The sequence below is a fragment of the Taudactylus pleione genome, unplaced genomic scaffold (genome assembly GCF_031769625.1).
Source record: "Taudactylus pleione unplaced genomic scaffold, aTauple2 ptg002018l, whole genome shotgun sequence".
Taxonomy (NCBI): domain Eukaryota; kingdom Metazoa; phylum Chordata; class Amphibia; order Anura; family Myobatrachidae; genus Taudactylus; species Taudactylus pleione.
In genome coordinates, this window is record NW_028286414.1 from 60823 (window position 1) to 87461 (window position 26639).

The window sequence follows — 26639 nt, forward strand, 5'->3', positions numbered from 1 at the left end:
GTTAGCTTTGGGGGTGGCAAGTTAGGGTTAGACATCCCTAGGGGGGAGGGTTAGGGTTAGGCACTCTCAGGGGGAAGTTAGGGTCAGGCACACCCCCGGAGGGTTAGGTTTAGGGAGCGGTATGGGGGGGTTAGGGTTATATATATATTTTACAGTTTATTTTTGTAGTAGCTTCTTTATGTTAGTCAGCTTATGTTTATTGGCCTTTTATGTCATTGATATGCCTATACTATAGCATTGGGATATGTACAGGTAATTTGCATGGTTTATTTTATAAAACTGTATAGAAGACAATGAAGTTTACATGAAAGAAGTTATTGATGATGGTTAATAAATGACAAATATTACATGGAAATTGGTTGATGGGTTGATGCCTGATGGGTTCCTTTAAGAGTAGGTTTGCCTTGTGTGAAATGTGATGCTGAGAGAGGCAGACCCTTCTCTCTTCAGCAAAAGCAACTGAGTGCAAGTAAGATCACTCTATACAGACACAGGCTTTACATACAGTAGCTGATCAGCTGTGGGCTTCACAGCACAAGGTGGGTACTTCTCTATATTATTTGAGTTCAGAGTGTTTGCAGATAATGATAATGCATGTGTTCACTTTAAATAATCAAATCTAAATTTCATTTATTTTGTAAAAGTACAAATATATAATACAAATAATATAACCATTGATTTAGGATATGTATTTCTTTTCTGGAGTTAATGTAAATTACTATGTTTTATACAAATCCATGCAAGAATGATCATGTACTTGTCAGAGGAGAAGAAATTATATATTCTGTATAATTACCTTTATTGTAATATGCTTCATTAAAACTGATTACACTGTGAACTCTGTAGCCCTAGACAGTCTGCTGGAGAACTATTATTATTATTATTATTATTATTATTATTACTATCATTATTATTATTATTATTATTATTATTATTATTATTATTATTATTATTATTATCTTACTGTAAATGTGGTGATTGCTATTACTGTAAATAACCCTGACATGTTTCCTGGTCTTCTCATGTACACTATTATGTATGTGATGAACTTAGACCTGTAAGCACTGTAACAGCATGAGTGATGGTATTACAGCATAGGGGGTTGGGGTTGGCATTGGTGTTACACACAAATAATAATTCATGTTTCACTGGCATATTTATGGTCATGTGTTACATAATTATAGATGTGGCCTAGATTGCATGTCCTGGGTACACCTCTCTGAAGAAAAGCATTGGCCCCATGACAAATTTTAATCCTGGGTCCTCTCCTTTAGAGATTCATTATTAAACAATCAAAATGCAAAACTGTAAGCTTTACACAACGTCACTGATAGCATTATAACAAAAGTAAAGCCCACTTATATAAATGTGTGAAATAATACCTTCCACTTTCAAAAAGCCTCCCATGATATACGAGGGTCGTACACATGGGGACAGAGAAAGTGCCCCTTGTCTTCTAGCTTCAGGCCCCTAATAGATGGTCTCACTGCTACCAAGGACTTGTCTATACTGTAGCAGTGCTAGAAAATGGACAAAGTTAATAAAACTCCAAAATTAATTTTAGGTTTTGTGACTACACCATGGGAAAAAATAGTAGGTATAGGGATGGCATATAGGCCCTCATTCAGAGCCCTACGCTCTGAGCAGAGCGCACGCTCTGAATGAGGGCCGCCCTCCATAAAAATGGAGCGTCCTCCTGGACGCTCGTATAGCTGTGGGTCACCACCCACAGCCTATACGAGCGTGCAGTTTGATGGCCGCGATGGTCGTGACCATCGCGACCATAGAAACTGCGAGCCGGAGCCTGCGGTTGAGGTTTTCAACCGCAAGCTCTGGAGTGATTTTGGCTCTATCAGAGCCAAAATCACTTCCACTGACATCACTAGTGATGTCAGTGGGCCGGCTTCTGACGGGAGGCGTTCCCATGGGAACGCCCCCGTCAGGGAGGCACGCCCCCGGCACGCCCACCAAAGGGGGCGTGCTGTCAATCAACATCGACAGCACGCCCCCTTTGATCAGACACAACGAGCGAAGGACTTTCCTTCGCTCGTCGCGTCTGGCGCATGCGCACGACGGAGCTCCCTCCGTCGTGCGCATGCTCAGTGCAGAACATCGACCCACTTGCGAGCGGACAGCCGCTCGCCAGTGGGTCTGAATCAGGGCCATAGTCGGCATCCCGGTGTGCGGGATGCCGACGGTCTAAATACCGACACTGAAATCCCGACACCAGTATTCCGACAGTCGGCATCCCGAAGGTAAGTATCGGGGTGTTAGGGGGAGGTTAGTGTTAGGTAGTGGGGTTAGGGTTAGGCATTAGGGGGAAGGTTATGGTTAGGCACTGGGTAGGGAGTGTTAGGATTAAGCACTGGGGGGGAGGTTAGGTTTAGGCACAGGGTAGGGGGTGTTAGGTTTAGGGTGTGGGGAGGGGGGGTTAGGTTTAGGCACTAGGGAGGGGAGGTTAGGGTTAGGCACCGGGGAGGGTTATGGTTAGGGTAGGAGTTGGGAAAATACTTGCCAGTCATTCTTATGGGTGGCGGGATTGTGGCTGTCGGGATGCCGCTGTCGGTATTGTGAACAGCGGCATCCCAACAGCTGGGATTTCATATCCAACCCATAATTATGACCTAGGGAAACAAATAGCTACTTATTAATTGACAGAAGAAAATTAAAAAATAAAACTGTTTTTAATCTGTTTGGATCCACTGTCAGTACATCAATAAACATGCTGGTAAAATGTGGATCCTACCAAGACCAACTTAATTCACACAAACTCATAATGATCCAAACAAAAAGCCGGATTCACACTATGGACCTCATTCAGAGTCGGTCGTAAGCGGCCGCTCGGTCGTACACCTAACGACCGCAAAACTGAAAAAGGAAGCGATTGCACGGCCAGTCGGTTGTAACCAAAGTGACGCCCAAACGTGAACAATGCACCTCCTCTAGCTAACGAGTGATAGCAGCTAGCGATCAAGTCAATCATTGTCAGTCATTGTCAGTCGCTGTATGTTCATTTTCTTCTGATTGTTGCGGCCGCTTGTGTTGTGTGCAAATTACACCAAAAATTACCAAAAGAAGGCATAGAATAAGCCATCCCCATGAAATATATTTATTCTTATTATTCGCTAATGCAAACGCAGCTGAATCAATTACATGCCAATTAGCAGTGTTATTAGCTACAACAAACGATTATTATTAGCTGCTTGCATTGTGTGGCTCAGAATAGAAACATCACTCCGAACATCAGTAACATTTGATATTATCGATTGTACTCTGGGGCTTGAGAGACCACGTACCCAACCTTAAGCTGTATGATCAGCCAGGCCTCAAACCTGCTCGCAGTGTGACGTTTTACTACTTCCGGCCTTCTATGTCAGTCGTAGCAGGTAATTTATGTACGCCCCTAAAACGCCCTGAAAACGGTGAGGAACGCCTGCGTTTTCAGACCACGACCCCCGTCACCACCCACAAACAGCCTTTCATGTCAATCAACTCTCGGAAGCCACTTCCTGCTCGTAAGTCGTATGATCGACAGCATTTTGGATCGCAAGATCTCGTACGCACATGCGCACAACTAAACGTACGCATGCGTGGTTTGGAAACATCGGATGCGTACGACTGAGCGGCCGCTTCCAACCGACTCTGTTTGAGGTCCTATATTCTCTGAAATTGCACCCAGATCTTTCCAGATACAATAAGTTCACTCAAAACCATTAGGATCAAAAATGTGAAATTAGTGAATTTGTGGGAATTTGGGACCTCATTCAGAGTCGGTCAAAGCGGCCGCACGGTCGTACGCCACCGATGTTCGCTATACTGCGCATGCATAAAGTTCGCAATGCGCGTGAGCAAACTAGCCGCTACGATCAGAAATTTCTCTCTCCTTGAACACAGCCAGGTCGGTAGTTTGAGTGACAGATGGAGGCGTTTGTGGGTGGTAACAGGGGAAGGTGCTTGAAAATGGGGGAGTGGAGATCCGAACGCAGGCGTGCCTCATTATGCGAACAGCGTTTTATGGGAGTGCATACGGATTATGGGAGTGCATAATTAACAAAGTAGCGTCATGGCACATGTGACATGGGAGGTTTTTACACTGACATGATCGTAGAGCTTAAGAGAGGGTATGGTCAACCTTAAGCTCTACGACCAGTTCCGATGGTTCCCGATGGTCTCGATTAATCCTTATATGGCCGGAGATGACGTGCAATGCATACGAGAAGGGGGCGTATTTTTTTTGTCTTCCGACCGCTTCCTCCCCTTGGTTGGCCAACTACTGATCCGAACTTAGGGACGCAACTTGCGAGGGAATCATTTGAATATCTGGCCCCTTTTCCCGTACGACCGTGCGGCCGCTTCGACCGACTCTGAATGAGGTCCTTGGTGTGTATCTGGCAAGATCGTAGTGTGTGAATTTAGTATGGATCCAGGTGATTTTGTGCGAATTTAATGTAGATCTGGCAAGATCCTTCTGAGTGTATATATTTGGATTTTGCTTCAGAGCTTATTAAGTTTGGATCTGGCTTTTACCCTCTGCCCCTGAATAATATATATGGTTATCAAATAAAATAGGCACAAATAAAAATTTGTACAGACCATTCATAATAATGAAATGCAGACAGTTTTAATCCACTTATGTGAATTTCCATTCCCAATATCATGTTTATGTACCTGTCTATGTACTTTGTCATGTACTGTAGCCTGTGATTTTATTTCAGCACAGATAACAGTCTTTCCCTTGTCCTATAAATTTTATACACATTTACCTGTTTACGAACAAAATGCTTGACATAGATACTCAGAAAGCACATATTTATATTTACCTGTTTGTCTATCCCTTACACTGAGCTTCAAGTGCGCAGGGCGTTGTGTCATCTGCACCCCTGGGCTGCCCTCCCACTCTGCTCTCAGAGCCAGTAGTGAACCTCTACTTTAGCTTTTACATCCAACTTCAGCTTCTTCTGTTTATTATCAATATTGTCATTGAAATATTGTCAACTTTTTCAATGTGTTTTCCTCAATTCCCTTCATTACAGTGTGGTGTCATGCTCTACGGTATGTGCAGTGCAGGGACGAGCAGTCCTCCTGTCATACGCCTGAGATTTGATATATACATGATTAGAATAACAAAGAAGATATTTATAACTTACAGTATAAACATCTTCTTTGTTTATTGTAATCATTTTATAGTTAACACTCACCAGCTTTGTGGAGCTCCCTGGGACTGCAGGGAGACGAGAAATGAGGCAGCAACAGCTCAGCCTCCCTTCTGTATAGTCAGACACTGCTTGCAGAGCTGGGGACGGGGCCACACCACGGCCAGTAAGCTGCACAGAAAGAGCTAATAGAGGCATGCCTTTGAGTATGGCAGGCGTGCCTTGAACACTGATGGACACCTTGGATGTGTCATGTGTCCAGGAAGTGCACTGCAGTGTTTAGAGATCAGGGCTCAGTCAGCAGAAGACACAGTGATGCAGGTAGAAACTTAGTGTAGTGAGGGGAGAGTTACAGTGAGTAGGGGGTGAGAAAAGCTCCCAGCACTCAGACCCATCTCCATGTGTGCCTCCCCAGCCATTGACCTTACTGCATGTCACTGGTGCATTGTGACTGCTAGGATGAATAGAGGTTCTAGTCTGTTACGAGACAGAGAGGTCAACAGAAGTGTAAGGGAGGAATGACTTTGGAATAGCGGTTACGTGGTGGTAGAAACTGGTAGTGCCGTTGAGGCATGTCGGATGGGCACACACATTGTGCAAGGCCACCTGATGTCCCACCTGCCTTGGCCCAATGGATTACAGTACATCCTGGAAAGTGAACATACTCTTTTTAATAGCTGTAGGAAAGTCACTTTAACATGCCGTATTCTGACATTATAGTAATATGATAGAGGTCGACATGTAAAAATATTCCACAAAGTTTCCAAATTGTCCTTGGAGTCTACAATCTCTACAAATACAGTACCTGTACAATAATATGCAGTTAAAAAGGGTCTTAAACATTTACTGGAATACAATTTAAATACCACTAGTATTTTTTTTTAATTTTGTACAATTGGGAGATTTGGTAATTATAGTAACTAATTAGTACATAAAATTACACACAGTATTCTGTACCTATCTTTTCACTATTACGTACTGTACTATGGAGCTCATTCAGACCCGCTCGGTAGATGCATTTGCTCTCTCCCAGCGTATGCAAATCTAACGCACACCCAGCAAGGCAGGCGATCATACGGCAAGGCATTACCACACCCACTATGTCTTGGCGTGCTATCACTTTGTGTATGCAGACGCCCACCAGCCATTCATAAGACGCCCACTTGCACATGTCATCTCCTGGAAGTGCATGAAAACATTGGTACATCGAGCACCATCGGATGCGATCGCAGCGCTTGAGATTGACTATGCCTTGCCGCAAACACTGTGATCACTTCAGTGTGACATACAACCAGATGACGTGTACTATGACACTGCCTGTTAATTATGCACGCCTCTGAAACGGCGTTGAAACACTCAGGCACGCCTGCATTTGAACCTCCACTCCCCCGTTTCTAGTGGCCCTCCCTTGTTACCACCCACAAACGGCCTCTCCTGTCACTCATTCAACTGGGATGTCTGTGCTGGGCAAGCGTGCGCGTCCTGATCTTTCGCAGTGGTTCGCGCACACGGATTGTGATACATACGCATGCGCAGATTGCAAATATCGGCCAGCTACTAGCGATCGAATCCTAGTGAGCAGGTCTGAATCAGCTCCTGTATTCAGAATGGCAGTAAATGTACTTTTTTAAACATACAGTATTTGCAATGGGAAGATAGCAACTTTGGGACTGAGTAAAAGTTAGTAATTGTCTGTGCATAAAAATGGCATCTGAGTGTGATAATGAAATTGTACAATAATTAGTGAAATACAGTAGTAATAATCGTGTCAGTATCATATTAAAAAAATGTTTCTTGTGTCCATTAATGGACAGTGGACCTCATTCAGAGCCGGTCGCACAGAGCGTAAGGTCGGTCTGAATGAGGGGAGGACCTCTTGAATTTTCAAGACGTCCTCCTTTGCGTTACCACCCACAGCCTTACGACCGCCTAAGGTGATGGTCGCGATGGTCAAGACCATCGCGACCATCGGGGCTTACGACGAGACCCTCGGGTAGGGTCTCCCTTGTCGTAAGCCCCGGAGAGCTTTTGGCTCTGTCTGAGCCGGAAGCTCTCCACTGACATCACTAGTGATGTCAGTGGGGCCGCCCCCAAACGGTAGGCGTTCCCATGGGAACACCCCCGTTTGGGCTGCCACCCCCCCGGCCCGCCTTCCAAATGGGGCGAGCTGTCAATCAACATCGACAGCTCGCCCCCTTTGGATCGAGACCCGCTACGACCGGCGCTGTCGGTCGTAGCGGGTCTCACGCATGCGCACGACGGTGCCGGCGCCGTCGTGCGCATGCTCTATGGGGGGCCATCGACCCGGTCCGAGCGCATCGGCGCTAACGACCGGGTCTGAATGACCCCCAGAATGTTTACACTGTATGGGCTATTGCCAATTCGGAGTAAGTTGGTAGATTTCTAATGTTTGGTAGTGATATCTCTGCAGATATTTTTGCTTTCAACATGCAGGTGTAATCTTTCCTTGCATGGTTACTATGAAGATTTAATATGTTTATTTTTTTTCTAATTGCAATTTAACCGCTCCAATTTCTTTTACTATTTTAAAAAGGGAAATATATACACCCTGATGTACTACGACAAAAGGAAGAATAACATTGCGCTCAACAAATAAGAATTAATTTGTTATTTGCTGAGCGTGGTAATAGTCTTTCTTTTGTCTTTTTACGTATTATTTTTACATATTCTTGAAGGCACTAGCACTAACCTTTATCCACTTGCAGCACACAAATAGTTAATATATAATTTTTGATTCAAGTTTTTTCAATTCAAGATCCATGATTGTTTATAGTTGTGACACAGGGTCATATTCATTATTTTTTGTGGTGTGGCCCCGATATTAAGGATTCTTTATTGCTGCAATTCACGACAATAAATAATTTTTATATCCTGGAATGTTTCTGCGTCGCCAGGAGCCCATCCCAGCAATCAGTAGAAGTAAAGTGATCACATCCATAATCACTTTACATTCTACTTCAGCCAGCTACTGGGCATGTGCCGATGTCCGCCACCTCATGTGTAAGTGGGCAGCAGCAGGAGGCGAACTACAAATCCCTCTCCTGGTAGATTTAGCACATGTAGCCCATAGACTACAACAGGCTAACGCCATCTAAAGATGGCATTTGCTGCCGGGGTCAAGCCCCAGAATGCTTTGCTTTGAGTTTGGTGAATCCGATAGCCTAGCAGCCTCTATAGAAACCTATGGGGGCTGCTGCTGCTGATGCTGCTGTCACAAATGGAAGGACCGCAGCAAATATCGGTCATCACTAAATTAATCCCTCCTCAAAAATATTTTTTATCGTCATCGTAACAAACCCAACATAATTAGCCCCTTAAATCATTAATTCACTCATCCTAATCATTAATTACTCCCCACATCATCAATTCAATTAATTAATATTCATGAACATCCTCATTACCTCACTCAGACTAATAATAATGAAACTTAACCTTAATTAACCCCAATAAAATAATTAACCCCTTCATCTTAATTACCTCTATTAGAGCATTAATACCCTCCTGATAAAATCCACTTTAAACCTACCCCCTTATACATATTAACTTCCCTAAACTATACACAATATCCCCTATCTCCAACCCCCCTGGTATAATGTACTCCAATTGGGCAGCCATGGTCCACCTGCCCACCTACCTATCCGCCTGACCCTCCTTAGCTCCTCCATTCTAAGATCTGAATCAATGAAAAAAGCATATAAGACATCTTCCAGGTGGCCCTGAACTGACTGTTGCCCCACTTTTTCTTCAGCCTTTGGGAGTGGTCGCTCCCACTGCATCCCCCTGGCTACACCTATGTTCACAAACTAGGTCGGACAGGCCCACAGGAGTACAGATGAAACCCCCGGTGGGCCCCATTGCCTGAGGCCCTATCCCCTCCTCTAGGTATTAGGTTTCAGACTTTGCCCTTCAATTATACATTATACATGTTGCATTATAATGAAAAGGATTATGGTGTATTTTCTACAACGCATTGATGCTATTAATCTGGTACATTATCATGCATGCAATAGCAGTATTTACAATTTACAGTATATATATTTTTAAAGGGGTCCATGCACTCTCTAATGGTTAGCCAAACATCTGTGGAGGCTGGCCACACCCCCTCTGAAGACTGGCCACACCCTTAAGTATGGACCACTATCACTGCATTCCCCCGGTGGGCCCTTCATGGCCCAGTCCGACTGTTTGCAACCCGTCCTCTTTCCCATCAGTAAATGCCATAAGGCCCCCTAAACAGATTCCGAAGATGATGAATAAAGTTCCCCATACTATCATATGGAGACGGCAGACAACATTGGGAATAAAAGCTAAGCAGGAGATATCACTATCTTCTGCATCACTTATATAATGAATAAATGTTATACCTCATTCCTTCAAAAGTAAATGATAAATGTTTCCACCTACTGTACTTTAAGGAATGATGAATGGACCCCTAAAACTTAAAAGTGGGCATGTTTTTTTATATGTGGAATTTCAATGAATGTTAAAGAAAAATGGTTCAATAAATATCCTCTTAACAAGTGGGACAAACTGCAGTCTTGCACTGGACATATTTTCCTGTCTCCTAAAAGGATTCTACAGACACAACTGACAATTTGCTGGCATAGACACTTTAGTTATTCACCTTTAGGCTTTAAAGTACTTTGGTGCACATTTTGTTACGTCATTCATACTATTTTATCATGCTCTTAGAAAATTTAAAATTAATAGTTCTGGTAAGTGTGTTACTACAATACAGATCTTACAATATTAGGCAGCAGGGCTTAAGGGGGGTATCCACTACACGATTAAGTGGAACGATTGAACGATCATGATCGTTTGATCGTTCAATCGTTTGCAAATTGTTTACAAATCGTCTGGAAATCATTTGCAAAAGTGTCTAAAACGACCAGCGATGCGCGTGCCCGCTGGTCTTTTAGACATCTATGATCTCTCCAACATGCTGGTCAACCTGACGATATCGTCAGGTTCAGCATGTTTCCAGATGATTGATGACCCTGCACTGAACGTCTGCTAGTTCAGTGCTAGGTCATCACAGAACTGACAAACGACTGCACGATTACAAGGTCGTAATCGTGCAGTCGTTTTCAGATCTGGTAGTGGATACCCCCCTTTAGTAAGTCCAGGATTATAGTAGTTATCACATTACTTCCAATCACTGATAATACTGTCTGTACCTAAGGGCAGGGCTGTGCTCCACAGCGGGACTCCCGCATCTTCCCTCCCACCCTGCAGCTGGTTTCCTTATAAGGGTCTGGAATGCTCTTTGCAAAATAGATAGAGGGAGGAGATTGTGGAACCAGCCGTTCCGTCTTGCTAGAATTTATTAATGTTTCAGGCCCCTATTTACTACAATCCGTATTTCAAATGTGGATTGTAGTGTAATCATTTCAAATTCGCATTGCGAGTTTAGGGATTATCATGAGAATGTATCAACATTCTCAGGCAGGCACAGAGCTTGTGAGAAAGCTCTGTCCCTGCGAATCCTTAACGCACACTCTTCACTGTAAATTTCGCAAAAAATACAGTGACAGCGCTTCAGCGCATGCGCTGACGCCAGCCAGCGCTCCCCCTTCCTTTGCAAACCCCCCCCGGCGCCCCCCGGGAAAATTCCCTTCATTATATAACTTTAAAGGAACTATAATGTGCAGGTAGTTGATATCTAAAGTCAATGACATTTCCAGTTTTTCAGGGACAAATCTTTAAAACATGTGATGGTGAGTACAAATAGGGGCAGGAGGTAACTACTGTATGTATGTAGAGGTGGATCCAAGCCCACGGTTCTGGTGACAGGGAGAGTTGGGGCCTTAGAGGGGTAGTGACAACCTGGCATTGCCTGCCTTACCTCTATTCATGTAGTGACCACACCCCCTACAGTCCTGCCAATAGTGTTCTATATGGAGTTTTCCATAAGTTGGCTCCTGTATTGTGTGCATGGAACTCTTATAACACACCGGGTCTGGCGGAGTCTATTACTGCCCTCAAGGTCTCTGACCAATTTACCTATTGGTGTGATTTCCTGTTCATTTTTACTCTAAGCCTAATCCTAAACACAGCCTAACACTGACCTAACCCTAGCTCTAACTGCAGTCTGACCAAATCCCTAACCCTAATTGATGCCTAACCTTCCTAAAATGGTATGTTGACATTCTCAACATCGACATTCTGACCATATCGACACTCTAGTATCAACATTCTGCATGTCGTCAAACTCACTGCATACCGCATAAAGCACTGCAATTATTATAATAACAAGAGGAATGTTAAAACAAAGTCAACCTCAAAGATAACCTGTACATATCTCTATGCACTGCTAATCATCATTTGTGCTGCTAGTTTAAATGCATGCTTCTGTTCCACTTCTCCCTAGCCAATTTAATATTAGGGTTATGTTTTTGAAAGTTATTTTCTTTCATGTCAAATTTTTATCAATGTTTCCATCTCTTTTATTGAAGGTTTATGTTGATGTCATGATTTAGCTGTATGGTTCTTCTGCGTAAACAAGTCTAGCCTCATTTGTGGTAGACTTTCCAGGCGTTCATAATAAATCTGTAAGTGCATGTAATTAAAATTTGTCTCGCAATGTTTGTGATGTATGTATTCTAGCTTTCTAGTTTCATACACCCACATCAAAGGGTCCTAAAGGAACTCTCATTTCCACAACCCTTAGGGCAGTTACAGTAAATTGCATAATATGATGTAATACATTATGAATTAAAAATACACCGTGAAGGACTTTTCCCACTTGATTCTACTACCACTAAGCACTAACAATTACCATCCCATCATTTTGCTTCTATTGTCTCAGCATTCACCTCTCCCTCTAGATTGTAAGAGGGCCCTCTCTACCGTCTATCTGTGCTTTCTCTGTCAACCTTGTATGATGTCCATGTTCTGTTCTGTTTTTTTGTTAGTTTTACCAATTGTAAATTTTACAAATGTTGATGATGTTGAAATCACTTCCCATCCATTTTCAGACAGCAAGCAGGACTACAGCACACTTACCGACTTTGTATAACTGCTTTCCGGAAGCAGCCGGGAGAGCTGCTGCTGCAGGTCTGGTCGGGGAGCGGGGTCGGACTGGTAGCGTAATTAAACCCCGTCCCCTTTCCCGAATAGCCCTCAAGGAAGGGGTGGGACTAAATGACTCAAATAGCGCCGTTTAGCCCCACCCCCTCCTCACGGAACCGCAAATTCTCCAATAAATCTCCCCATCCTGTCTGCTTTCCCACTTGGACATTTGGGAGCCTCCTGCGAGTGTAGGCAAGTATGGACTACAGTACACTGGTTGCGGTACCTTGTCCAACTTCTCAACAACTTCAATATAGTTTGTAACTTCCTCCTTGGAAGTTATATTTACTTTTCCACCAACTCAGTTGATTAAAAAAACTGTTTGCTTGAATAATGATATATTTCTTAAAGCACAATTTAATAATAGTACAGCATACCATATTAATTGTTAGTAGGCTTTGTAGCAGGGCCGGACTGGCCATTTGGCAAATGCCAGATAGGCCTGCCCTTCCGTAACACAGTCTGAGATTAATCATCATTAATCATCACACTTCCTTTCTTTTGACATGTGAGTTGTTTCTCAGCAACTACTTCCTGTAGTCAATTTAGCCTCAACAGACAAGGGATATTTGCATCTTACCAAAAGTAACTTTCATTTAAATTTCCCTGTTTTTAAAACATACAAAGCTAAGCAGGGGGCTCAAACTGACATCATCTTGTACTGCAGTCAGATACTTAGAACATGAACTATTTGCTCCTGTATAGCAACTTTGTCATTCTAACTATAAGAAAGCTAGTTGTAATTCTTATGGAGCGTACACACGGTCAGATTTGTCAGACTTGTCAGATTTGTCAGATGAACGATTGAACGATTAAACGATTTGAACGATTTGAACGATTTTACCAAAGTTTTGAACGATTTGAACGATTTGAACGATTGAACGATTTTTGACTGCATTAAAATGAATGGAATCGTCCAAGTCTGACTGCAAACACATCAGATATCAGAAATCGTTATCTGACCATCGGGAACGCGCATCGTTGATCGTCCATCGTTCAGGCATGTCAGATATGAACGATTTTCCTTCAGATATGAACGACTGAACGATTTTTAAATCGTTATCGTTCATATCTGAAGGAAAAATCTGATCGTGTGTATGCACCATAAGCTTACACCACTAGGGGACGACGACAACAGAGTCTGACTAAGTACCTCCCTCTAGTCTGCAGCTAGACACTACATAGATCTGCTTAGCTGCAGCAATCTAAGATAAGAATTACAACTACCATGCATATAGTTAGAATTAATCTTGCCATAGAGTTTCAAATAGCTTATCTGATAAGTAATTGACTGGGATGCAGGAGGTTGTGAGTTCAAGCATGGCATGTTGAGCATTATGTGTTCCAAATACAGCGGGATAGAAATAAAAGTTTTAACTGACAAATTGCTCATACCTTACTCTAGTACTGATAGCTCATTATCTGAATATTGTGTAGGAGGTTTAGGGCTCTATTTACTACAATCCGCATTTTGAATGCTGATTATAATGTGATATTACCGACTGTGGGCCTGATTCAGAGCCGCTCGCTCGCGCTGTGCATTCGCAAGCGGCCCGATGTTCTGCATACGCGCATACGCACGCTTCGTTCTGCGCGTGCACAAACTACACACTGCGATTGCATCCCTCTCGCTCGCCCAGCAAAGGAAGCCCGGGGTAATGAGTGACAGGAGAAGCCATTTGTGGGTGGTTACAGGGGCAGGACACTAATAACGGGGGGTTGGAGATGCAAACTCAGGCATGCCTGAGTGTTTCAACGCTGTTTTAGAGGCATGCATAATTAACAGGCAGCGTCATAGTACACGTCACTTGCCTTTTTTTAGACTGATTTCCTCGCAATGCTTGCGGTAGGGTGTGAGATGACGTGTTGCTGGTGGGCGGTTGTGCCTGTGCGATTGGGTGTATGCATACACAAAGTGGCCGATCGCTAAGACATGGAGGGCGTGCTTATGCTTTGGCGAGCGTTCCCTTCCCGTGCTGTCACTTTGACAAATTTGCATACGCATCCAGTGAGCGTACGCAGATAGCGAACGGGTCTGAATCAGGCCCTGAATTCGCATTGCAAATTCAGGCAATATCCCAGGGATTTACTAAAAATCCCTTGCAGGGACAGAGCTTGCGATAAAAATCTCTGTCCCTGCGAATCCCCTCCGCACACTTATCACAGTATTTTCGCAACAGGTGCGACGCATGCCCCGACAGACCATCGCTAAGCCCCACCCCCCAATGCTAAGCCCCTCCCCCACGATCGCGGATCCCCCCCGACCCCCCCCCCCCCGACACCCCCTCCTTTAATTATACTTACCTGCAGTGATTGGGGCTCTGGTGATGTCCTCCATGGCTCCGGTCAGCTGACATCCCATCCTGCACTGGGACCCGGTCAGGTGATGACTGGGCACCAGCCCTGATTTCCGGTCCCTGGACTCATGTAAGGTTTTTTTTTTTTACTAATTATTATTTTTCTTTTTTTTACAGTGTATCAGCGTGTCACTGGGGCCGGCTCCGGGCTCTGCTCTGCCCGTTAGAGAGCAGGAGTCTGGTAACTGTGGGAGACCCTGGATAACGCCACCTCCAGGTGGCGTTATTATCACAGGGCTTCCCCCGGTATTTTTACACAATTTATTTTTAGTAACTTTGGCCAGATCACATTTCCCATTACAATTATGGGAAATGCGATCTGCTTACTAAAAATAAGTGCTACTTAGGGGTTGGAGTAGAAATTTACGAATTCTACTCCAATTGCCCTGTAGTAACTTTAGGTGATACTAAAATAATGTGAAAAGGGTGTGAAAACACCCATTTTCACTTTATTTTAGTAAAAATAATGTTAATAAATAGAGGGTCTCATTCAAAGCCGCTCGTAAGCGGCTGTTCGCTCGTTCCGAGCGATGTTCGCACATCTTCGCATGCGTACGGTTTCTAATACGCATGCGCGAACCAGTCAGTGCGGCCGAAAATCAGTTGTTCGCTAAATAGCGAATGCCTGCTATTTTGAGTGACAGGAGGAGGCGTATGTGGGTGGTAACAGGGGAAAGTGCTTGAAAACGGGGAGTGGAATTCAGAACGCAGGCGTGCTTAAAGATCAAAACGGGCGTTTTATGGGTGTGCATAATTAATACAGCAGCGTCATTGACCACGTCACTTGGTTGTTTTAAAGTCAGAACTGCTCGCAATATAGCGGTAGGAAAAACCAGCCACAAGAATAGCGAGCAGTTCACACGCTGTTTGATGTACTCGATTAATCTAATAAATAGCGGACATGACGTATGATGCGAGCGGCCAAGGGGCGTCTTTTTCAAAATTACGACCGCATGTTTTGTTCGCTCGTTCAGACATAGAGGCGTGAACAGACCGCAAAGAGCGAACGGTTCATTTGAATAGCCACCCCCTTTTTCTGAACGAGCGAGCGCAAATAGCGTCCGGCTCTGAATCCGATCCAGAGCCCTTAGTGTTTGAATTGAATGTTGTGTATTTTATTACATGGTAGAGTTGTTGCTAGTGTGGAGGCTGGAGACGAGCAGAATCGTCCCCAAACAGCAGGGTCCTGAGAGGGGGGCCCCGGAGTACCCACCCCCTATGCCCCCCCCAAATCTGGATCTGGTACTAGGTACTTAGGATTAGTGTTTTGGCGCAGGATAGGTTTTTGCGGACACATCTGTATTTGTCTATGAATTAGGGGTGTGCACCGGCCACTTTTCGTGTTTTGTGTTTTGGTTTTGGATCTGGATCTTTCTTCATGTTTTGGATCTGGATTGGTTTTGCCAAAACCACCCTTCCGTGTTTTGGGTTCTGGGTTTTGTGTTTTGGATCTGTATTTTTTTTTAAAAAAGCATAAAAACAGCTAAAATCACCGAATTTGTGGGTTTTTCTGCTCCTATGCTATTATTAACCTCAATAACATTAATTTCCACTAATTTCCAGTCTATTCTGAACACCTCACACCTCACAATAGTGTTTTTATGGCCAAAAGATTGCACCGAGGTAGCTGGATGACTATGCTAAGCGACACGAGTGGGCGGCACAAACACGTGGCCCATCTAGGAGTGACACTGCAGTGGCAGACAGGATGGCAGTTTGAAAAACTAGGCCCCAAACAGTACATACTGCAAAGAAAAAAAAGAGGTGCAAGATGGAATTGTCCTTGGGCCCTCCCACCCATCCTTTTGTTGTATAAACAGGACATGCACACTTTAACAAACCAATCATTTCAGCGCCAGGGTCTGCCACATGACTGTGGCTGAAATGATTGGTTCGTTTGGGCCCCCACAAAACAAGCTGGCAATTAATGTGTCCCTGCACAAACTGGCTCTACGGAGGCAAGATGTCGTCCTCATCCTCCTCATCCACCGATTCCTTGGATAAAACAGGAAAAAGGGATTTAGGTGTCCCTGGACTGCTTACGGTCTTAGCCAAAGTTTCTGAACTTGACAGTAACTTTTTATGAACGCGCTGCAGGTGCCGTATAAGGTAGGATGTTCCTAGGTGGTTAACGTCCCTACCCCTACCTATTTCACCTTTACATATGGTACATATGGCAAGACAGTTGTTGTCCGGATTTGGATAGAAATATTGCCAGACCAAAGAGGTGGAATGTTTGGTCTTCTGCCCAGGCATGACCATGATGGGCTTTTTCATCCCACGGACAACAACTGTCTCCCCCGGAGCCTGATTTAAACAAACCACATCACCATCAGAATCCTCCTCTCCAACTTCCTCCTCAGTGCCAGCTACACCAGTATTCTCATCCTGTTGTACTTCAACAGTGACATCTTCAATTTGCATATCAGCAAGTGGACTGTGGGTGCTCCTTTCAGCACTTGCAGGGGGCGTGCAAATGGTGGAAAGAGCCACCTCTTCCCATCCAGTGCTGGGAAGGTCAGGCATCGCAACCGCCACCACACTTGGACTCTCCTTGGGGATTTGTGATATCTTCTTAGAACGCACAGTTCTTTGCTGTGCTTTTGCCAGCTTAACTCGTTTGATTTTTTTAGCGGGAGGAGGGCTTCCATCGTCATGTGAAGCTGAACCACTAGTCATAAACATAGGGAAAGACCTTAGCTGTTCCTTGCCACTCCGTGTCGTAAATGGCATATTGGCAAGTTTACATTTCTCTTCAGATGATTTAAATGTTTTTTTCAAGGTCATTTTCCTGAACTTTGTCATTTGGGATTGTATGTGGCCTCTACTATGACATTGGGCATCGGCCTTGGCAGACGACGTTGCTGGCATGTTATCATCTATGTCATGACTAGTGGCAGCAGCTTCAGCACTAGGAGGAAGTGGTTCTTGATCTTTCCCTATTTTATTTTTATCGGAGAAAGTTTGGTCCTCCATTTATGTTATATTGATATATACGTGCGGCTAAGGCGCACACAAACACAGAAAATAATTTTTTTTTTTTTTGGAGACTAGTGCACTTTGTGGGTTATACCACCCTTTAAGAAATGAGCCAGCCGGCCCTTTACTTATGGGACACAGGCGCACGCTTGGCGCTGCTCCTTTGTTGATGCACGTGCAGCTACAGCCCACACAATTCACAAACACAGAAAATATTTTTTTATTTTGTTTGGAGTGCCCTTTGGGGGTCACAGCACCCTTTAACGGACAAGCCAGCTGGCCTTTTACTTATGGGACACAGGCGCACGCTTGGCGCTGCTCCTTCGTTGATGCACGTGCAGCCACAATGCACACAATTCACAAACACAAAAAAATATATTTTTTTATTTTGTTTGGAGTGCCCTTTGGGGGTTACAGCACCCTTTAGTGGTCAATCCAGCCGGCCCTTTATTTATGGGACACAGGCGCACGCTTGGCACTACTTTGTTGATGCACGTGCGGCTACTGCGCACACAATTCACAAACACAAAAAAATATATTTTTTTATTTTGTTTGGAGTGCCCTTTGGGGGTTACAGCACCCTTTAGCGGTCAATCCAGCTGGCCCTTTATTTATGGGACACAGGCGCACGCTTGGCACTACTTTGTTGATGCACGTGCGGCTACTGCACACACAATTCACAAACACAAAAAATATTTTTTTATTTTGTTTGAAGTGTACTTTGGGGGTTACAGCACCCTTTAACGGTCAAGCCAGCCGGCCCTTTACTTATGACACAGCCGCACGCTTGGCACTACTTTGTTGATGCACGTGCGGCTACTGCGCACACAATTCACAAACACAGAAAATATTTTTTTATTTTGTTTGGAGTGTACTTTGGGGGTTACAGCACCCTTTAACGGTCAAGCCAGCCGGCCCCTTACTTATGACACAGGCACACGCTTGGCACTACTTTGTTGATGCACGTGCGGCTACTGCGCACACAATTCACAAACACAGAAAATATTTTTTTATTTTGTTTGGAGTGTACTTTGGGGGTTTCAGCACCCTTTAACGGTCAAGCCAGCCGGCCCTTTACTTATGACACAGGCGCACACTTGGCACTACTTTGTTGATGCACGTGCGGCTACTGCGCACACAATTCACAAACACAGAAAATATTTAATTTTTTTTTGCACTTGGGGGGAGCACCCCTGATGGACAGAGCACCCCCTGGACAACACTACAGCACCCCTTTAGGACTGGGACTCTGCACAGGACTTTGGAGTGGACACAGCCCCTATGGACAACTGACTGCACAACACAGTCCAGCCAGCCCCTATGGACTTTGGAGGAGTGGACACAGCCCCTATGGACGACAGCAGCACAGCACAACACAGCCAGCCCCTATGGACTTTGGAGGAGTGGACACAGCCCTTATGGACAACAGCAGCACAGCGCAGCACAGCACAGCACAACACTACACTGCACTACACAGCCCAGCCAGCCCTAACTCCCACCCTCCCTCTTCACTGTCCACAGCCGAGTGAGAAAATGGCGCCGACGCCGACTTATATAGGATCCAAAACCCGCGAGACCCGGAAGGCGGGATGATGACGTTTTGCCTCGATTTCAGATCCGAGTCAGACGGGAAAAGTCGAGCCGGACTCGGATCGGCCTCGGATCGGGGGGGTTCGGATTTCAGAAATCCGAACCCGCTCACCCCTACTATGAATATTAGTGAACGCTCACTGAACATGAAACCAAGCTAATGCAACTATGAGCAACTACCATATCTCAGTCACATCTCCACTTGCAGCTGAATGGATGGTACTGGGTGGCAGCGGGGCGTTCGCAGGTAGCATAAGGGTGTGCATGAAGGCAGAATTGTGGGACCTGAAACAAACAAATGTAGCAAGTGGTTTATATAAACAAATGCAAACACTAGTGTTTTACGTACAAAGTTTTGCATGCGGGTCTAATTTCGCACTGATCCCTTGCACGGAATGCACATGCGTGCTTACAGTGAAAACAGCTGCTTATGTAGGTGTACGGATGGGGTATTGCGGCATATGGGCAAATACCCATTATTATTGGCTGATAAGATGAGTGTTGCATTTACAGTATATGAACAGTCCAATTGTTTCTTAGGGCTGTGTATCACAATTGTGTTACTATTTTTTCTAGATAACTAGATAACTGTCACCATATACACTTTTCAGGTGTGTAGTTTATTTTGTATCGAGGGCAATCCTTTTTTTTGTGCCAAATGGAAGGAACATTTCTTTATTGTTGTTCATGGTAAAATCAGGTCTGAAAATACTTAGTTTTTGCTTTTGTTTTTATCAGTCACTAAAGTATTTGCAAAGTTAACTAACAATCTACAGAAGTGTGGTAGTGTTAAGCTGGGTACACACTTACCCGACCCAACGGCCGGCAGGCCAACTGAGCAGCCAATTTGGTAAGCTATACACACTTACCAATAGGCCACTCTATATGTCTGGCCGGACATCACAACTGGGTAGGCATTTAAATTTGCCCACCCAGTGGTGATGTCAGTGTTGTAGATTCCTGCAGCCAGTATACGGGCGGAGGGCGGCCCACCTGTGCACACATGCAGATGCACTGATATATCTGCATGATATATTGGCATCGGCTGTGCAGCTGGGCCGATATGATATGTCTGTGAACGACATCATTCACTAACATATCGGGGGTATACACTTGCCCATGCGCTACCAATATGTCGTTCCTCGTTCAAACAATATATATATCTACAAGTGTATACCCTGTTTTTTGGATTCAGTGCAGTACTATCCTAGTGTACTAACAATAGTACAATATATCTAGTGGAGTAAAAGGATTTTTGTAGACAGACTTGTACCTGAGGTATCTCCAAAATAATATATATTGATCATTCCAATATGGTAAACAAGAAAGTTATACACATACGATGCAAATATATTTTTGTCAACCAGGTGATTGCACTTTATTCTTATACCTAAACTAGCCCTTATTATGTAGCCTATTTACAAAGCCTTTTGGGCCCATTTATTTATGCAGTTTCTGAATTATTATCACTAAATTGGGTCAGAATACATTTTCTGATCATTATCAGTATGTGTTTTAAGTGACAATTTAAGGTTCTCATATATAGCCATGTTTGCATGCGCTCAGCAAAGTGCATTACATATTTTTGGTAGAGGTAAAAGTCCTATTTCACCAATGTCCAGATAATTTATAGCATGAAAAAAAACACACCAAAAATTGTATCAGACACAATGGGCGGAATTCAATTGTTTTCGTGGCCCGCATCTCCCGTCTAAAGTGACAGGAGTTCACGGGACGCTATGCAATTGTTCCAGATTTACGTGCTGATCGCGCCCAAAGTGGTCGGGTTTATCCGCGTAAAGCAGCTAATCCCGACCAAAGTGCTTGGCGCGATCGCGAAAAGTGATGTTTGGGCGCCCGAACATGTCACTTTTCGCACATTTCAGCTCTCACCCCCCTGAGGCTGCGAGCTGAAATGTAGCGCTGTCAGCTGATCGTTCCCGACAGGAGCAAGAATTGAATAGCTCCGTCGGGCGCGATGGGGGCAGGAATCAATTGAATTCCGCCCAATATATTCAAGTGGAGAGTGACAAAGTATCATCGAATAAGCTCCTAACTGCCATTTTTCAAATACAGCCAGTAAAGTGACAGTTAGGAGCTGATTGTTTGGTACTTTATCACTCTCCACTTAATCACTTTTCAAGGCTTAGTACATTTCCCCATTGGTGTGAAAAGTTCATAAAAGTGATTCTCTTCATGCAGATTCCATAAGGTATGCAGTCCCAAATAGTCGAAATATTCACACCTCAGTGTATTATCAAAATAGAATGGTGCTCACTTTGTTCTTACATTCAAAAAACATGATGCAGTCACGATGTCGGCGGACGGGATGCCGGATGTCAATATACCGGCGCCAGAATCCTGAAAAGGATGAAGATACCGACGCCACTATCCCGAACAGGACGAAGATACTGATGTCGGCATCCTGACCGTTGGCATCCCGAAGGTAAGTATGCGGCTATGCGGCTTAGCGGGGATAAGGGAGGTTTAGGGTTAGGCACCCCGGGGAAAGATTAGGATTAGGGACCCCAGGGGGCGGTTAGGAATAGGCTATGGGAAGGGGGGGTTAGGGTTAGGCACCACCCCTGGAGGGGTAGATTTAGGGTGCAGGAAGGGGGGTTATGATTAGGCACCACTGGGGGGAGACTAGGGTTAGGCACCACCGGGGGAGGTTAGGGATAACCACCACCGGGGGAGGGTTAGGGGGGATAGGGGGAGGGTAAGTATACTTACCAGCTCCTGTCGGGATTTTGCAGATCGGGATGCCGCTGTCGGTCTTCTGACCACCGGCATCCCATCCGTCGGCCATCCATACCCATTCCCAATAAACGTGACGGACACATTAAGGTTTCTTTGTCATGTTGAATCGATCTCCGGATCTTATGCAAAAGGTTTCTCTCAATGTCCACAAATAAAACGAAAAATAGCAGAAAAAAAGAACTGATTAAATATAGTACCATATGTATCTATTTATATATATTCCAATGTTATTAAATTGTACAATAATAGGTGCTTACATAAATGCTTAAACAAGTCATGTGTAGGATGTTCTCATCTAGGTTTCTTTGTCCACGTCAGACGTGTTTTCCTCATATATTGTCATTTATATAAAACATCAGGTTGTAATTTAAAAATTCTATTTAATAAATAAATGCATTAAAAAAGGAAACAAATGCCTCCATACCAGATAAGCAAGTTGGTATGGTATTTCACAAGATACATAACACGAGAAGTTCCTATGGATACCAGTTGGCTAAAATGGTCTCGAATGAAAGTCACCCTTTAGTCACTCTAAATCACTGTGTTTCACACCTGAGCACTATGAGAGCCGGAGGAGGCAAAGAAATCTAATTGGATCCCTCTTTTCGTTCTGGGTGCTCTTTCCATTAGAAAAAGCATGCTAATGCTGTCTGAAGACAAGCTACGAAAACTGCGTTAAAGGCTTGTTAAATCGTACTTTTAGAAAACAACAAGTAGACTTATGGCGCTGCGTCTCAAAACAGATAACAGTAAGGTTGTGCATTTGCAGTAAGACTGCCAGAACAGACCCTGGCAGTGTGTTTGCAGCAGCTTATAGCAGCAATAGTATAGCTCCAGATGTAGTTAATTTAGGTTTTTATTTTGAACATTAATATCGATTCTTTTAAAACATCGACTACAAATATATTGGAACATCGCTGATTGGAACACTGCGATTTTGCAACTATACATTTTCTGGCTCCTCCGCATCCTTGTATCCTCTCTGGTGTCTGTCATGCAGCTGATCACTGCTGATTGATCCCTACCCGGTGGCTGCAGAGAGAACCAGCCACCAGGTATACACTGATCTGAGGGCTGCATGAAATACATTTACGCGGCAGCTGCTCCTCTCTTTAGCCACTGGGTGGGAGGTGCTGCAGGGTTGCCCTATCAGGAGACACTGGCGGAGGATATAATCCTCTAATGCTGGGTACACACTGACAGATATATTGGCCGATTAATTGATCGGCCAATATATCTGCTGCCCGTCGGCCAGTGTGTACACATGATATGTCAGTGAACTTCATCGTTCACAAACATATCGAATTGGCTGAGCTGCACAGCCGATGGACAGATATGTCTGCAGACCACCCTTACACACACAGCAGCAGCTGTGGGGAGGGGGGCGGATCACGCTCCCAACCCGCCCGCCGGGTCCCGCCCCTCGGCCTTCGGAAACCTGAGGGCACAAGCAGATGATGGCCGTTCAGTGTGTATGAACGACCATCATCTGCAGATATATCTGTCAGGTGTGTACCCACCATAAGATTGGCAGCTGCTGGAAGCAGGGGCAGAACTATGGGAGACAATGGAGGCGCCTGCCGCCGGGTGCCAGCACTGAAGGGGCACCTCCTCAATTGTCCACAATATATTCACCCCTCTTAGGGCTGTAAATATGTACCTGGAGTGTACTGTCACGGCCGCCCAATACATGGCACCTCTTCCCGACATAGACAGACAGACAGACAGATAGATAGATAGATAGATAGATAGATAGATAGATAGATGGGCCGGTCCTCTTGTTCCCTTTAGTGGTCACTACCATTTACTTACCCCTGCACTGCTACCGCTGGCCTGGCTGCCGCGATCGGAGGTCAGCTCCGTTCGTGCAGCTCACTGAAGTTAATGAAAAAAATGGCCAACAGGGGAGCTGCTCCACATGCGCAACTGCTACAGCTCCTCCCATAAGCCATTGCGGAGTCCATCAGTCACCACTGACGGCTCCGCCTGCAGCCCCCCCCCCCTCTCCTGCGTCTAAAGCAGCTTCCCCTGCACAGTGCACTGCACATACAGAGCACAGGATCAGGAGCTGCCATTCTGCCAAACCCAGATATATTTGACTGCGTCACGCAAGTGTGACAGTAAGTAAACTAAACTGTGTATTAAATATTTATAGTGAAAATCTGCCTGCCTGTTTATGATAGGATATCAATCTATATATAATATAGTATATAATACCTTAGCTGCTGTGGCAAGAAAGCTAGTGTATATCTATATATATAGATATATCTATACAGTATTCGGGGCCAGGGCTTATCGGGGGCGGCTCCGGTGTATTAATGGCTGGCCTGTCTCCTGTATAGATATACTAGTGCTATACTTCCTGTTGGCTGGCTCTTCCCCAGGGACCAGCCACTTTACAGCATGAGCAACTCTCTTTGTCATCCTGCCCGAATATCTGGTACGGCCCACTGATTGAACTTCTCCCCCACAGTTGCCCCCACTGGTAGGTAGTGATGGGAAAACAGCACTACCAGTAGTATCTTGCCATAGACACTACAGTCTGACCGGTGATGCAACATCCTGCACGTCCCCATACAGGCACAGGCTTTTGACTGTTGAGGTTGTGAAACAGAAGTTAGAAAAATAACATCTAAATCTCCTTTGGGTTATCTGTTATTGAGATCTGAGGGTTTCATGAACAACTACAGCTGGAGGCAGCATGTGGCATACGCTGTGATTTGGGGGAACAGTGCAGCATATACTGTGATTTGAGGGTACAGTGCAGCATATAATGTGATTCCAGTTCACAGTGTGGCATATAATGTTATTTTGTGGCACTTTGTAGCATATACTGTGATTTGGGGGCACCCAAAAATATTAGGGCCCGATTCAAAGTGGCTCGCAAGTGCTGTGCGCTCGCAAGCGACTCAGTGTTAATGCCCTGCGCATGCACCGCGCCCGGCGTGCAAATGCGGAGCTCCGCTGAGCGACTGAAGTTCAGTCGCTACGGGGCTCGCAACAAGACAGGGCGGCAGTCGATGTTGATTGACAGCTCGCCCCGTTTTGTTGGTGGGTAGGGGGGTTAGCTGGACAAAAGCAGGCGTTCCCTTAGGAACGCCTGGTGTTTATTGGGAAGAGTTACTGAAATCATTAGTGATGTCAGTAGTGGACTTCCTGCTCTATTAGAGCAGGAAGTCCACTCGGGCTTGCGGCAGCTAGATCCTACCCCAGGGTCTCGTCACAAGCCCGATGGCCGTGATTATCGCGATGGTCTCCTGGCCGCTCGCACAAGTTGTGGGTGGTCTCCCACAACTTTGCGAGCGGCCGGAGAAAAAAAAAACGCCCACATTCAGAGCGAGCGCCCGCCATCAGCGAGCGGCTCTGAATGAGGTCCTAAGTGTACCGAGCCAAAAGATTTCTTTTGCCGGTCCTGATTGCATGAATTGCTGGATTGGAGGTATTGGGAGTTCCTATGTCTATATTTGGGTGGAGTCTGACGTTGTAATCGTTATATGTGCAAGTTCATGTCTGTACATGGGGCAGCCAGATCGCATTTTGTAGAAAAGTCACACACCCTTGCCACGAGTCCCGCAAAGTGACATTTATAATTCTCACTTTTCTCGGGTGCGCGCATTCGTGCGATGTCTGCGCGTTTCATGAAACAAACTCATATTTGCAAACGAAGCTAAAGCTTTATAGAATCTACCCAAACACATTTTAGTAGAGGAGCACAGGATCTAAGCAGAACACTACTTCAAGTTCAAGAATGCTGTATCCCTGATATCTAAATGTAGGGTGGGTGAGATATTCTGCAGCATATCAATTCACTAGAGACATTAAGCCTCATGTGTCAGTGAGGTCACTAGTTTCTAGGGAATTGCAGTGTAGCATCTCATAATTATTATTTATTATAATTCTATTTCAGTCCGCAAAATGCATTTCCCCAATATGTCCAAGAGACAATTTCAGTTTCCCATGTAATTGGTGGACAGAGGTTGTCTTCACTTTACTGGGGTTTAAATTAGGGGTGGGGCGGGCTTATTTAATTAGTCTGGAAAAATTATTTTTGCTAGGACGAATTGGAGGGGAGGGGTCCCAAAATCAGAATCTCACCTAGGGCCCCAATCCGGCTCTCATACAGGTGACATTATTAGGCTGCCTTTCATTGATTTGTTCAAGGTAATAAAGTTAGGAAAGCAGCCAGCTTCACGTTGCAGGATTGTCTTTGTACTCCTAGAGCGAGGCTCAGTGCACCGTAGGAATAAGCTCTTAAGCTTACGCCAAACTACAACTCACAGCAGCACTCGGGTAATCTTCTACCGGCACTGGTTGGATAACTAGTCTGTACTAGTCATGTGCTATTGACTGCATATATTTCCGGAGCTGCACGGTAGCGCTGTGTTAGCATTGTGTCTGTGAGTGAGGAGACTGGGGGGCCTATTCATCATATGATATAAATGGCTCGGTAACCATGCAGAAACGCTAGGTAACCGGGCTATTCATCATTAGGTATTCAGCAAACGCCGAAAACTGAAAGTTTTCGGAGTTTGTTGCCGAGAACAAGCGCCATCTTCAGACAGAGCATGTTCTCGGATCCCCGTTCCTTCCTATGGGAAGGAGTTCTGGGGATGCGGAGAGGGATCCGAGCGAATCCCTCCGCCGCCTCCTCACTCCCTCCTGGCGGCTCTGCTCATGTGTGACATGAGGTCACGCATGCGTAGCCAGG

General features: G+C 44.9%; 1 protein-coding gene across 1 annotated transcript in view; it reads left to right on the plus strand.

Annotated features, from left to right (window-relative positions):
* Nucleotides 1-432: 432 nt before the first annotated feature.
* Nucleotides 433-26639, plus strand: part of SLC38A4 (solute carrier family 38 member 4) — a 142800-nt gene continuing 116593 nt past the window's right edge. Inside the window, exon 1 of the mRNA XM_088465590.1 lies at nt 433-539. The gene's annotated coding sequence lies outside the window, so the exon portion shown is untranslated. The remainder of the gene's footprint in view (nt 540-26639) is intronic.